The sequence below is a fragment of the Salvia hispanica genome, chromosome 4, assembly GCF_023119035.1.
Source record: "Salvia hispanica cultivar TCC Black 2014 chromosome 4, UniMelb_Shisp_WGS_1.0, whole genome shotgun sequence".
Taxonomy (NCBI): domain Eukaryota; kingdom Viridiplantae; phylum Streptophyta; class Magnoliopsida; order Lamiales; family Lamiaceae; genus Salvia; species Salvia hispanica.
In genome coordinates, this window is record NC_062968.1 from 14,605,627 (window position 1) to 14,619,178 (window position 13,552).

Below are 13,552 nucleotides of genomic sequence, written 5' to 3' on the forward strand. Positions count from 1 at the left end.
CATAATGCAAGGATTCGATACTCCATTCCACGAATTCAGCAGCTCACCCAAATACCTCGCCACCTCCTTCATCGACAACCTCCTCTCTCTGCACGACCTCACGCATTTCGCCGACACCATATTACTCACCCTCGATCATACTTGCTCATGAATTTCCGCTTTCTTATCAACGGAATCGCTCAATCCACCACCGACGACGACGAATTCACCATATCGAGCTCTGGCGGTCTGCAGAGTTAATCTGAGGCGGTGGGGCCAGGTTGGGGGGCGAGGATTGGTGTGGAGGAAATCGTACAAATTGTCATTGCTCATGAATTTGGCGAGGAGGCGGCGACCGTGGAGTTGGTGGAGAAGCCGAGAAGGTTGACGAGGGAGGGGTTGTAGAGGGTGGAGAGGATGTCGATCTCGTTGTCGAGGTCGTTGGCGGAGGGCTTCTTTGAGTCGGAGAAGTTGGCGGTGGCTAATTGGAGGTCTTTGTAGGTGAATTCTTGGATTTTGATGGGGTGGGGATGAGAATCGGATGTGGAGATGGAGGAGTCAATTTTGCAGGAGGTAACCCTTTAGAATTGATGATGGAGAGTGATGAATTGAGTGTCGCCGGTGAGAGAGGAAGGAGAGGAAGAGAGATGTGAGAATTTCTATTTTAATTTTTTTAAAATATTTTAATTTTATTTTATTAAATTATTATGCATCATTATACTCCTAATTAAGTTAAAAAATCGTTAATTGAGTGTTGACCGTCAGAAATTAACGGTTCCGTCAAATTAGGATCACTTCGTTAAAGATTTCAAATGTTTAGAACTCGTTTTCCAAAAAGTGAATGTTTTGGACCAAATTAGTATTTTGAGCATATGTTTAGGACCAAAATTGACCTTTACTTATAATTTTTATAATTCAAAATTTGATTTGATGTAAAATAGATGTACTAGTACAATTTATTTTCTGTTTATAATTGATTTTTTTTAAAGAAAACATACTTTGTTAGAATATATTTTATTTTAGTACAAATTCACAAATTATTTTCTATCACCAGTCTTCCTCTCATCTCAGATTCTCAATCCCCAAATCCACATCAATTAGCACTTCCTTCCGCACTTGTTTCTTGTTGATTAATTTTCTCAAATCAATCCAAAAATTCACCCAATTTACAAAGCTCGTATTAACCAAAGATGATGTTCATGCTGCTGCATGTTGGGAGGTCTCATGGATGGAAATAGGAGATTATTTATAAGATCCAGTTTTCAACATAATTAGTGTCATGGAGTATTTACCACCACGAATAGTATTAACAAATTTTGGGCCCTACAAATCACTGTGAACGTAATCCAAAGGAGAAGCAGAAGTGTATTTACCAGAGGGATATGGCTGCTTCTCGACTTTTCCCCTGATGTAATTATTTTTTCAATATTTAGAATTAAATCTCAATTTCCTCTCATGGTTAATATATTCAATTACTTTTTCTACTCTATTTTATTATAAATAATTATTCCAACTAAAACTCTGTGCCACTCAAGAATGTGATCATCTTGAGTGGGACGAAGGGAGTAACATATTATATCTATTGTGGAAGAAGTAGTATTTATTTTTAATGTGTAAATAATTATATTACTCTGTTCATCTTGAGTGGGACTAAAGAAGTAGTTATTACTCCTTCCACCCGCGAATAGGAGTCTCATTTCTTTTCGACATGAGTTTTAAAAAATATTAAGACAAGTTGGTGAAAGAAAGTTAGTGGAATATAGACTCCACTTGTATATATTAGTTTTAAATGATATGTGAGTGGAAACAGTTGGTGGAATGTACGATCTTTTACCATTTATAGAAATAATGTACCGGGACTCCTATTCGCATACAAACCAAAATGGCAAAATGAGATTCCTATTCGCAGACGGAGGGACTAGGGAGTATTTAGGTGGAATTATTTAAAATTTGTATTTGGTAAGTGAAAATCTAATGACATGTGCATAGCATAGGTGGAAATACTACTCCCTTCGTTTGATAGTAGTGGAGATATTTTTTTCTGGCACGGAGATTAGAAAAAAAGGTGTAATGTATTACTATCTCCGTCCACCAAAAATTGTCCCATTTTTTCATTTCCGTCCGTCCCCCAAAATTTGTCTCATTTCACTTTTACCATTTTTGGTAGTGAACCCCATATTCCACTAACTCATTTCTACTCACATTTTATTATAAAACTAATATATAAAAGTAGGACGCACAATCCATTAACCTTTTCAACTCACTTTCCATTACATTTCTTACAACCCGTGCTAGATCAAAGTGGGACAAATTTTGGTGGACGGATGTAGTAAATAAGAAAATAATAAAATAGGAGAGATGAAAAAGTAGAGAAAATAAATTAATAGAGAAAAAAAGTAAAAGTAAACAAAATATATTACTCCCACCGACTCCGTCCCTCTGTAGCTTAGCCGTATTCTTTTTTGGATTGTCCCACCGTAGCTGAGTCATTTCGCTTTTTGATAAAAAATACTTTACTCTCTCTTCATCTCTCTACCTTTTTTCTTCCTATTTTATTTTCTTTTTACTTCATTTATTTAAAACAATTTTTTTTAAATTCTGTGCGGGAGTACTTTTTACTAAATAAATGACGGAAAAAATGCTCTAGTACTATGAATGATATACTAATCAATTCAAATGCGTGGATTACGAGATACACCGATTCAAAATCCAAATGCCGGTCATAGAAACGCTTGCTATTTGTCGTAACAGAGACTTCCTCGCTTCCTAGTGATGAATAGTGCTAAAAATACTTTTTTAATAATAGACCATGAGCGGACGCAGAAATAAATATCAATAGGGGCTATAATTTATAAAATTTTATTTCAAAGTACTTTTTAGGTGATTTAGATTAATTATAGGGGCTTTTACACATAATTTACATTAAATTCGAATAAATTTTAACAAAATTTAATTAAAAAAAGTTGAAAAATTAATTTTAATGAGGGCTTAAGCCCCTCCCTACTACTACTTGGGTCCGCCCATGAATGAGACTAGGGATGTCAATGTAGCCCGTAACCCGTGGGCCGGTCCGAATAGCCCGCCAAATTTACAAGGTTAGGGTTGAAAATTTCTAATCCGATAAAATTACAGTCGGATTAGGCCGCACCTGATTAACTCGCAACCCGTTAGGGCCGGACTCGAAAACCCGATGGACTGGCCCGGAAACCCAATAATATTTCTATCGTTCTATTTGGTTGACTCTAATTCGACACTTCATTGGTTATTTTATAATATAGATTACTAAAAAATAACTTTCAATTTTATATATTAAATATATTAATTATATATTAAATTTTTATTAACATAATAATAGATATATAAATTAGAAACTTCAAATTCACTAAAAATATATTTAAATTTCTAAAACAAGTTTAAAATTTCTTGATATTTATGTTTTATTTTGCGTGAATCTCAAATATTAGTGTTTGATCATGTTTATGTTTGAGTTTAAGCATATATGTCAAATTTAGCATAATTAAATATTTTACATTTTATAATTGTAACTAATTTTCACCATTATTTATTGTATGGATCGCATGTTAATTTTATCGGTAGCAACCCGATTAGCCCACTGGGCTAGCCCGAAACTTGAGCTTTTAGGGTTAGGGTTAAACTTTTATAACCTGAAAAAATCACAACCCCATTAGTCCACACCCGATTGACCCGCAACCTGAATAGGGGTGGCCCGAAACCTGATGGGCTGACCCGATTGACATCCTGAGACACCTTATACGACAAAGGAAAAATTAAGCAATTAATGCATTGTCGAATATTTAACCTGGCCAACCAGACCACACAATAATTTTGAGAGCCATGTTTAATTAATATAACAAGATTATGAAATAATAAAAACAATATTACTAATAATATTTTGGGGACCCAGTTTCTTTATAAATTAAATGTTTTTTAGCACGAAATCATATTCAAATAAATTGTTCTGCTCCTTATGGTGGTGTAACCAATTATATGGCAGTCGGCGGTCGGCCTGCCCGTGAATATACATAATTTCATATTGTGAAGGTCGTTCTCAATGTTTTTAAAAGGGGGCTCTTGATAATGTCGATATTTTTCGGTTCGGTTAATAACCGAACTCATTAATCGGTTAATCAACTAAAATTTATGTAAAATGTTTAACAGTAATTGAACCAATTTGTTGATCGGTTAGTTTATTAATCAATCAGTTAGTCGGTTTAATCGTGATAAAATGTAAAATTTTAGCAGAAAACAAATGTAGATTATATAATTTGCATGTATAAGATAAAAAAACAAAACATCAATTACTCCCTCCGTCCCAAAGAAGTTGACATACTTTGAAAATGGCACGGGATTTTAGGAGGTTTTGTTTTGTGTGTTAAATGGAGAGAGAAAATATAATTTTTATATTCATGTGAGAGAGAACTTTTTCCAAAAAGGGAAATGTGACATCTTTTGTGGGACAAACTAAAAAGGAAAGTGTGCCTACTTCTCTGGAACGGAGGGAGTATATTTTATAAATTTAGACATAATTAGTGCAAAATATTGACGATTGATGACCAACTTCTTTACCACCTTTAATCTAAAGGCGAACTGTCCTAAAACTCACAAACTTTTTCTATTTTCTGGTTTTTCTCACGGAGTTAAAAAATTAGTGTATAATGTCATGAACTTTACCGAGTTGCTAGAATAATATCCCATTTGACCCAACCTTGGAGTTTCCCGGTTGAAATCTTGCGTACATGGCAAGCTTGCAATCTGACGTGGAGAACACCGAAAATTTATTAACCCTAAAAGTAAAAACTTTTCCCTTTTTTTTTATTTTTCCCACGAACTTTTCCCATTTTCACATCGCAATTTCTTCTCCCTCTCGTCGCGATTTCTTCCGTAATACAAATGATCGATTTTTTGTTAATTTCGATTGAATATGCAATTTTTTTATTTGTTCTATTCAATCGACATGTCTAGTTTGAATGTGTGGCTTGGATATCAATTTCATTTTTTTAGAATAATCATTTCATCGGTAATGTCTCGGAGATTCATCTCCCAAATCATGACCAATTTAACATATATTTCAACAATTTAAATGGCTCCATTCCGAAAGGCCGTGTGAGGAAATCAAATGATTAATATCTCGACACTTCTCTTTGTGGGAAGCCATTTGAAAGCGTGTGCGCCGAAACTCCGGGTATTGCTGCCGGTGGAGCCACGAGTCACGCGGTGGCGGAGGAAAGAAGAATCTCTTTCGCGACGCCATTGTGGGGATTATATGTTCTAGGACTGCTTGCTTCTCTTACTGTTACTACTAGTTATCCCGTGTACGAAGCGGACCGGGAAGAAGTTGTAAGAAAAATGTGAGGGAAATAGAAAAGTCTCAAGCTTTTCATATGTCCAAGTCTTTTGGCTTTTCACCTAAGGTGTGGATTTGAGAGATGAATACACACCAACAAATCATTCTCTCTTCTCTCCAGCTCTCAAGCATTTTAGTTCGCATCTTAAGGAGCATTGCATAGCTCGGTTCTCGCCTCCAATTCAAGTTCGTCGGAGCCTACGAGTTTGAGGTGCTTCAACTCGGTAGGAGGAAAGTCGTTTCATCTTTGGGGACGTTGCGCCAATCCGTGAGCACTAGCCGGGGCGTATCTCGTCTTGCGGAGAGAGGGATACCTCGACTCGACTTGAAGAAGACTATAGTTTGCATCTTGTTCCTTTTATTGTATTTACTTTGTTTTATTTACCTTCTAGTTTTGGTTCTTTTGTAATAGCAAGAGTTTGCCCGTGTAAAGGCTACATTATTTCCAACAATCGCAAGACGAGATAGTGTACTCTTGCTGAAATCATGTCGACCGAAGCTGGAGGGAACGGAAACAACTTCATTGGATCATCTTCTGCTGCAGCTGGCTCCTCAACGATGGCACCTGTTTCAACCTCAAGGGTCATGGCTCAAGCTGATAAGCCTGAAAAATTCAAGGGCTTGGATTTCAAGCGTTGGAAACAAAAGATGTTGTTTTACCTAACTACGTTGGGTGTTGCTAATTTTCTCAAGGAGGATGATCCAACTGTACCTGAGGAGGAGACGGACTTTAATGTCCGGGCTGCCTATGATGTTTGGCATCAAGGAGATTTGTTGTGCAAGAACTATATCTTGAACGGCTTGAGGGATAGTCTCTATTCCATCTTTGTCGGGGCTAAGAGCTCCAAAGCTTTGTGGGAGGCTCTTGACAAGAAGTATCGCGTCGAGGACGCCGTTACAAAGAAATTTGTAGTCACAAAATTTCTGGACTACATGATGGTGGACTCTCGCTCAGTGGTAGAGCAAGCTGAAGAATTGCAAATCATTATCCATGATGTCCACGCTGAAGGGATGGCCTTGCCAGACCAGTTTGTTGTTGCATCAATGATCGAGAAGCTTCCTCCGTGCTGGACGGATTTCAAGAACTACCTAAAGCACAAGAGAAAGGAGATGAAGCCAGAAGACCTGATTGTCCGTCTTCTTGTAGAAGAGGATAATAGGCGGTACCATCAGAAGTCAGGAGGGCCTGAACATAGTAAGGCAAATCTGATGGAGAAGGGAGGATCTTCCAAATGTCCTCGCCCAAGGGAAAATGACAAGGGCAAAGGGAAGGTAGCTGCTATCCGAAAGTTTGAAGACAACTGCTTCAACTGTGATAAGTCGGGCCACATGGTGAAGGAATGCCGAAAGCCCAAGAAGATGAAATTCAAGAGGAATGCTCACATGGTCGAGAGAGACTTCAATGATGATGACTTGGCTGCTGTGGTTTCTGAAGTGAACCATATTGACAATCCGAAGGCTTGGTTTATTGATACTGGAGCTACTGTACATGTATGCTCTGATCGTAGCCAATTTTCAACCTATAAGCAAGTCGAAGGGAAGAAGCTCCACATGGGAAACCAAGACTCGTCTGAAGGCGTTGGCATGGGAGAAGTGAAGCTCTTAATGACATCTGGTCGTGAGCTGAAGCTGAAGGATGTGCTGCATGTCCCAGACATCCGCAAAAATCTTGTTTCTGGTAGTTTGCTTGTTAGTCATGGCTTTAAGCTAGTGTTTGATTCTGACAAGTTTATGTTATCCAAGTTTGGTACTTTCCTTGGAAATTATATTTCCAATGGCTTGTTCAAACTTAATGTAATGGCCACTGGCCGTGTACCGAATCAAGTGAATGATAATAAGAATGCTTCTTCGTCTTACTTGCTTGAGTGCGCCAATTTATGGCATTGTAGATTAGGACATGTGAATCTAAATGCTATAAAAAGATTAGTAAATCTTGATTTACTAAAAGTTAATGAGTTTAATTCACAAAAGAAATGTGAAGTTTGTGTTGAAGCAAAAATAACCAAGTTGCCGTTCCGCTCGGTAGAACGGAGCACCAAACCTCTAGAGTTGATCCATACATATATGTGATTTAAAATTTGTGCAGACTAGAGGTGGTAAAAAGTATGTCATCACATTCATTGATGATTGCACAAGGTATTGTTACATTTACTTATTAAGAAGTAAAGATGAGGCAATTGAAGCGTTTAAAGACTTCAAAAATGAAGCCGAAAATCAACTTAATTGTCGAATTGAGTGTGTTTGAAGTGATAGAGGTGGTGAATATGTGGCGCCGTTTGCAGAATTATGTCATGCAAGTGGTATAATTCACCAAACCACGACTGCATATTCTCCTCAATCAAATGGTATTGCTGAACGCAAAAATCGAACACTGAAAGAGATGATGAATGCTCTGTTCATTAATTCAGGTTTACCCCAGAACATGTAGGGGGAAGCTTTGCTAACCGCAAATTACATCTTGAACAAAATTCCACTCAAAAATAGGGATGTGACTCCTTATGAATTGTGGAAGGGAAAGAAACCTTCATATACATACCTTTAAGTGTGGGATTGTTTAGCAAAGGTACAAGTGCCGCCTGCAAAACAAGTTGCAATTGGCCCTAAAACAGTCGATTCTATCTTTATTGGATATGCATTGAACAACAGTTCATGTCGCTTCTTAGTTCATAAGTCAGCTATTCCCGATGTAGCTGAAGGAACAATAATTGAGTCAAGGAATGTTGTATTATTTGAAAATGTGTTTCCTTGAAAGAAGCAAGATGATCGTTCTAGTGAAAGAATGGTGGATGAAACCACTAGTTCTAATTCTCCAAGAGTGACGAGGATAAGTCCTGAGGATGTAGAACCAAGACGTGGTAAAAGAGTTAGAGTTGCTAAGACTTTTGGTCCAAACCTCATAACTTTTATGTTGGATGGTGAACCAGAGTCACTATCAGAAGCACTGTCTGGCCCAGACGCGGTGTGGTGGCTAGAAGCTATCAACAGTGAAATGGAATCCATCATGCTAAATAACACATGGGTGTTAGTAGACTTGTTGGAAGGCTGTAAGGCCTTAGGATGCAAGTGGATTCTGAAAAAAGAAATATAAACCCGATGGTACTGTAGACAAGTACAAAGCTCGCCTTGCGGTCAAAGACTTTAAACAAAAAGAAGGGCTTGACTTCTTTGATACTTACGCACCTGTTACGAGAATAGCTTCCATCCGGGTGCTTCTTGCGACTGCTGCATTGCACAATCTTGAGATTCACCAAATGGATGTGAAAACTGCGTTTCTGAATGGTGATTTGGAAGAAGAGATATACATGGAGCAACCTGAAGGGTTTGTTGTGCCCGAGCAAGAGCGCAAGGTATGCAAATTGGTAAAGTCTCTTTATGGATTGAAGCAAGCGCCGTTGCAATGACACTTGAAGTTCGACAATGTGATGTTGTCAAATGGATTCACTATCAACGAGTGTGATAAGTGTGTTTACATTAAGAACACAGATAACGGGTTTGTTATTGTGTGTCTGTATGTTGATGACATGTTGATAATGGGCAGCAATAGTGCCATTATTAACGAGACAAAGAGCATGTTGAAAAGAAATTTCGATATGAAAGATATGGGTCTAGCTGATGTGATTCTCGGAATCAAAATAGTGAGGACTAATGAGGGAATTGCTTTAACGCAATCTCATTATGTTGAGAAAATGCTTAAGAAATTCAGCTCGTTTGATTGTAAGCCAGCAAAGACTCCTTTGGAGCTCAATTCCATCTAAGCAAGAATATGGGTGAGCCTGTTGCTCAAGAAGAGTATGCAAAGGTTATATGAAGTTTGATGTTTGAGCTGATTCACGAGCAACCCAAGGAACATTGGAAAGCTCTGTGCAGAGTTTTGAGATACTTGAAGTATACTATTAACTTTGGACTGCACTACACAAGATATCCCCAAGTACTTGAAGAGTACTGTGACACAAATTGGATCTCTGATTCAAAAGACTCATTTTCGACGAGTGGGTATGTGTTCACTGTGGGGGTTGGTGCTGTTTCATGGAAGTCAGCAAAACAGGCGTGTATTGCTCGCTCCACCAAGGAATCCGAGTTTATCGCATTGGATAAAGCATGGGAAGAAGCCGAGTGGCTCATAAATTTCCTAGAATGTATTCCATGTTGGAGAAGCCAGTGCCCACAGTAGTGATACACTGTGATAGCAAAGCAGCTATAGGTAGAGCACACAATGGCTTCTATAATGGTAAGTCTCGACACATTCGTCGACGACATAATACCGTAAGGTAGTTGATCACAAGTGGTGTTATCGCAGTTGACTATGTTAAGTCAATAGATAACATAGCGGATCCATTAACAAAAGGTTTAAACCGTGATCAAATGCAGAAATTGCTAAAAGGAATGGGACTGAAAAGCACATCTTAAAAGATGAGTATAGTGGTAACCCAACCATATGATTGGAGATCCCATGGGATTGGTTCAATGGGAAACAAAGCTATACAAATCTAGTTGTAACACTCAGAAGATTTTAATCTTCGCCCATTCTTTAGAAAGCATTGAGTGTTGTAACCTGCACGTGGTAGGAGGTTAAGTCCTTTGACTTTTAATGATTCTTGAAATCTCAAGGAGATGAAGAATGACAGGTTACTCATGAAAAAATCACCTATGTAAGTGAGAAGTGGGGCCGCTTCATGTGTGTGAGTCACTTATGAATTCCAAAGAGGTGTTCCACGGCCGAAACAGACACAGACGTGAGAATTGATGGAGTTGAGACAATATTGTGTTGATGCTATTGACTAGGCATACACCAAGGAGGAACTGTTCAAGGCATCGCGTCCACTAGCCCGCCGGTATGTCCGATAGTGTTGACTATGGAAGGTTCAAAATCTCAAGTTACCTCTCGAAAGACAGTATCGTTTCTCGAGAACTGAGCAAAGAGTCTGTTACATTAATTTGTGTCTAGTGTTGGTTTGAGCTTGCAGCGCTCTAACCAATATGGGGGATTGTAAGAAAAATATGAGGGAAATAGAAAAGTCTCAAGCTTTTCATATGACCAAGTCTTTTGGCTTTTCACCTAAGGTGTGGATTTGATAGATGAATACACACCAACAAATCATTCTCTATTCTCTCTAGCTCTCAAGCATTTTAGTTCGCATCTTAAGGAGCATTGCATAGCTTGGTTCTCGCCTCCAATTCAAGTTCGTCGGAGCCTACGAGTTTGAGGTGCTTCAACTTGGTAGGAGAAAAGTCGTTTCATCTTTGGGGACGTTGCGCCAATCCGTGAGCACTAGCCGCGGCGTATCTCGTCTTGCGGAGAGAGGGATACCTCGACTCCACTTGAAGAAGACTATAGTTTGCATCTTGTTCCTTTTATTGTATTTACTTTGTTTTATTTACCTTCTAGTTTTGGTTCTTTTGAAATAGCAAGAGTTTGCCCGTGTAAAGGCTACACTATTTCCAACAGAAGTCGCGGTTAATCGACGTGGTGGAGTTCAAGAATCAAGAAAGCGACTCCTCCACTGCCGCGCATAAGCCCCTCCTGTCGCCGCCGTGCTCGTCTTCGCGATGCCGATTTTGGAGTGAAGTGAAGAGAATTTGGGGGTGGGAATTTAGGGTAAGAATGGAGATTGCATTAGGGAAAATTTGGGGATTTTGGGTTAAAATCCGAGATCGAGTAAGCATAAGTTTAACACATCAGTACACACTCAGCAACCACGTCAGCTTAAAGAGACATGTCCGCTGGAAAAAAATTTAGTTCGCGGGGAAAATCGAAAAATAGGAATAGTATTTCACTTTTAGGCCATGTTTGGTTGACAGGAAAATAGAGTTGACAAGGATAATGATTCTTGGGAAAATGAATCCCAGGAATATGATTCCTAGTAATTTTATTTTCTTGTGTTTGGAAAATATCAAGATTTTAAATTTATATTTAATTTAAATTCCAAACTAAAAATATACTCCCTCCGTCCCAGAGAAGTTGACACACTTTCCTTTTTAGTTTGTCCCACAAAAAATGTCACATTTCCCTTTTTGGAAAAAGTTCTCTCTCACATGAATATAAAAATTATATTTTCTCTCTCCATTTAACACACAAAACAAAACCTCCTAAAATCTTGTGCCATTTTCAAAGTATGCCAACTTCTCTGGGACGGAGGGAGTACTTATTATTATTTTATTTATAAAAAAGAATAAATATATAAATATTTTAATAAATAATTAATTACAAATAATAATAATTATATTATTATATTTATTATTATGATGGTAGTTAAAATATGAGTTGTCCTTTTAGAATATATAATAATATAATTGTAATTATAGTTACATAGTTTATTATACTCATTTATTATGATAACAAATATGGTTACAAATACTTCCTCCGTCCGCCATTAACTGTCCATTTTTTATTTTTCATCCGTCCGCCAATAAATGTCTCATTTCACTTTTATTACATTTGGTAAGTGGACCTTATATTCCTCTAACTCATTTCACTCATATTTTATTATAAAATCAATATATAAAAGTAGACACCACATTACACTAATTTTTTCTACCTACTTTACATTATAAAGTCCCAACAATTTTTTAAAACTCGTGCCAATAAGATATGAGACATTTAACATGGACAGAGGAAGTATCTAATTAGGTCCAACTTGAATATTGCCAACTTTTTCTGCCAATAGTTAAACACTTACTCAATCTCATAATAACAAAGAAGCATTACTACTCCAATACAAATCTAAGTCCGAGTATAAACAGAGGGGAGCATTAGGGTGCTACCATAGTTAGAGTGACAACGTACCACTAACCTCGTGTTGCCACGTGACACGCTATCCAGCAATATTAGGGGCGTATCCAACAATATCATAGTAAGCGTTTTAGATGGATTTCTACATATCACATGATAGTATTACGTGGATTGCATTGTAGAGTGTTGAGTATTGCATTATTGTCTATAATGCAAAACAACGGTATAAAAAAACAATCTGTCTATATATATACTGCAACTGAAACATTCTATGTTTATACAGCAATACTCAATAATCTACACTGCAATCCACCTGTTACTATCATGCAATCTGTAATCGCATACTAAATGAATATTGCTGGATACGCCTCTAATATTGTTGGATAACGTGTCATGTGGCAGATGATACCGTGATGGATCGATTTCAATTAATGAATTAGAATTCGTATATATATAAAAGTTAAAAGTTGATAACCCTCTTCTCTTACCTCTAATGGTATAATATAATGTATATGTATATATACAAAAGTTTCATTACCATAAACATATATTATACTTATAATTTTATATATGTACGAAGGTAATGTATATATATATATATATATATATAGGGAAATGCTAAAATGACAACGGTATTTTGGGTGACACTGTGCCACCAATCTGAGCCGTTAGATTTTGATGGAGATGCAATTTTAATAGGCCACTTGCCAGTTTTCGATTTTTTTGAAAAAATGAATTAAAATATGCAAAAGGCTATAATTGGAAAGCTCAGTTCCAGCCGTTTCTCTCTAAACATAAAACACGGTCTTTCCTCCTTCTCTCCTTCTTCTATTTTTGACATTAATCTATCAAATCTTTAGCAAAAAACCGCAATCGGTATTTTCAGTCTCTGCAAATCTTTTAATCTCCAGCGCTATTTTCATTTTGTTATCTGTAATTCTTCCTTCAATCTACGATCAGTAGTCAATCCATGGAGAATGATGTTCCCGATGACTTCCATTTCACTGATTTTGTAGACGGTAAGAAACAATTCTGATCGTGTAATCGTGTAATTGTGTGGTTTCAGTTTGTTGGTTTTCGATATGTGATTCTATTTTATGTAATCGTGTAGTTGTAAATTTTGATATGTTAAATCAATTTCACGAATTTGATATGTAACTACTGAATTTGTATCTTTCTAGTTGAATTCATAAATGAAGTTTTTGAATTTGTGATTAAATCTCACAGAGTTCATATTTGTATCTTCCTAGTTGAATTCGTAAATGAGCAGTTCTATTACACCATACAGAATTCGTAAGTCAGATTGCTTGGTTAAATATGTTCGGTTGCTTACTTATTGGGCTGAAATTGCATATGTTAGTTGTTAAAATATCTCTGGTTGCTGTCTCAAATTAATAATCGACGACCAATTCTATCGCTTTAAATATTGTCTGTGCTTGCATAGAAGTGCTTGTTGTGCTTTTATTTAACACTGATTT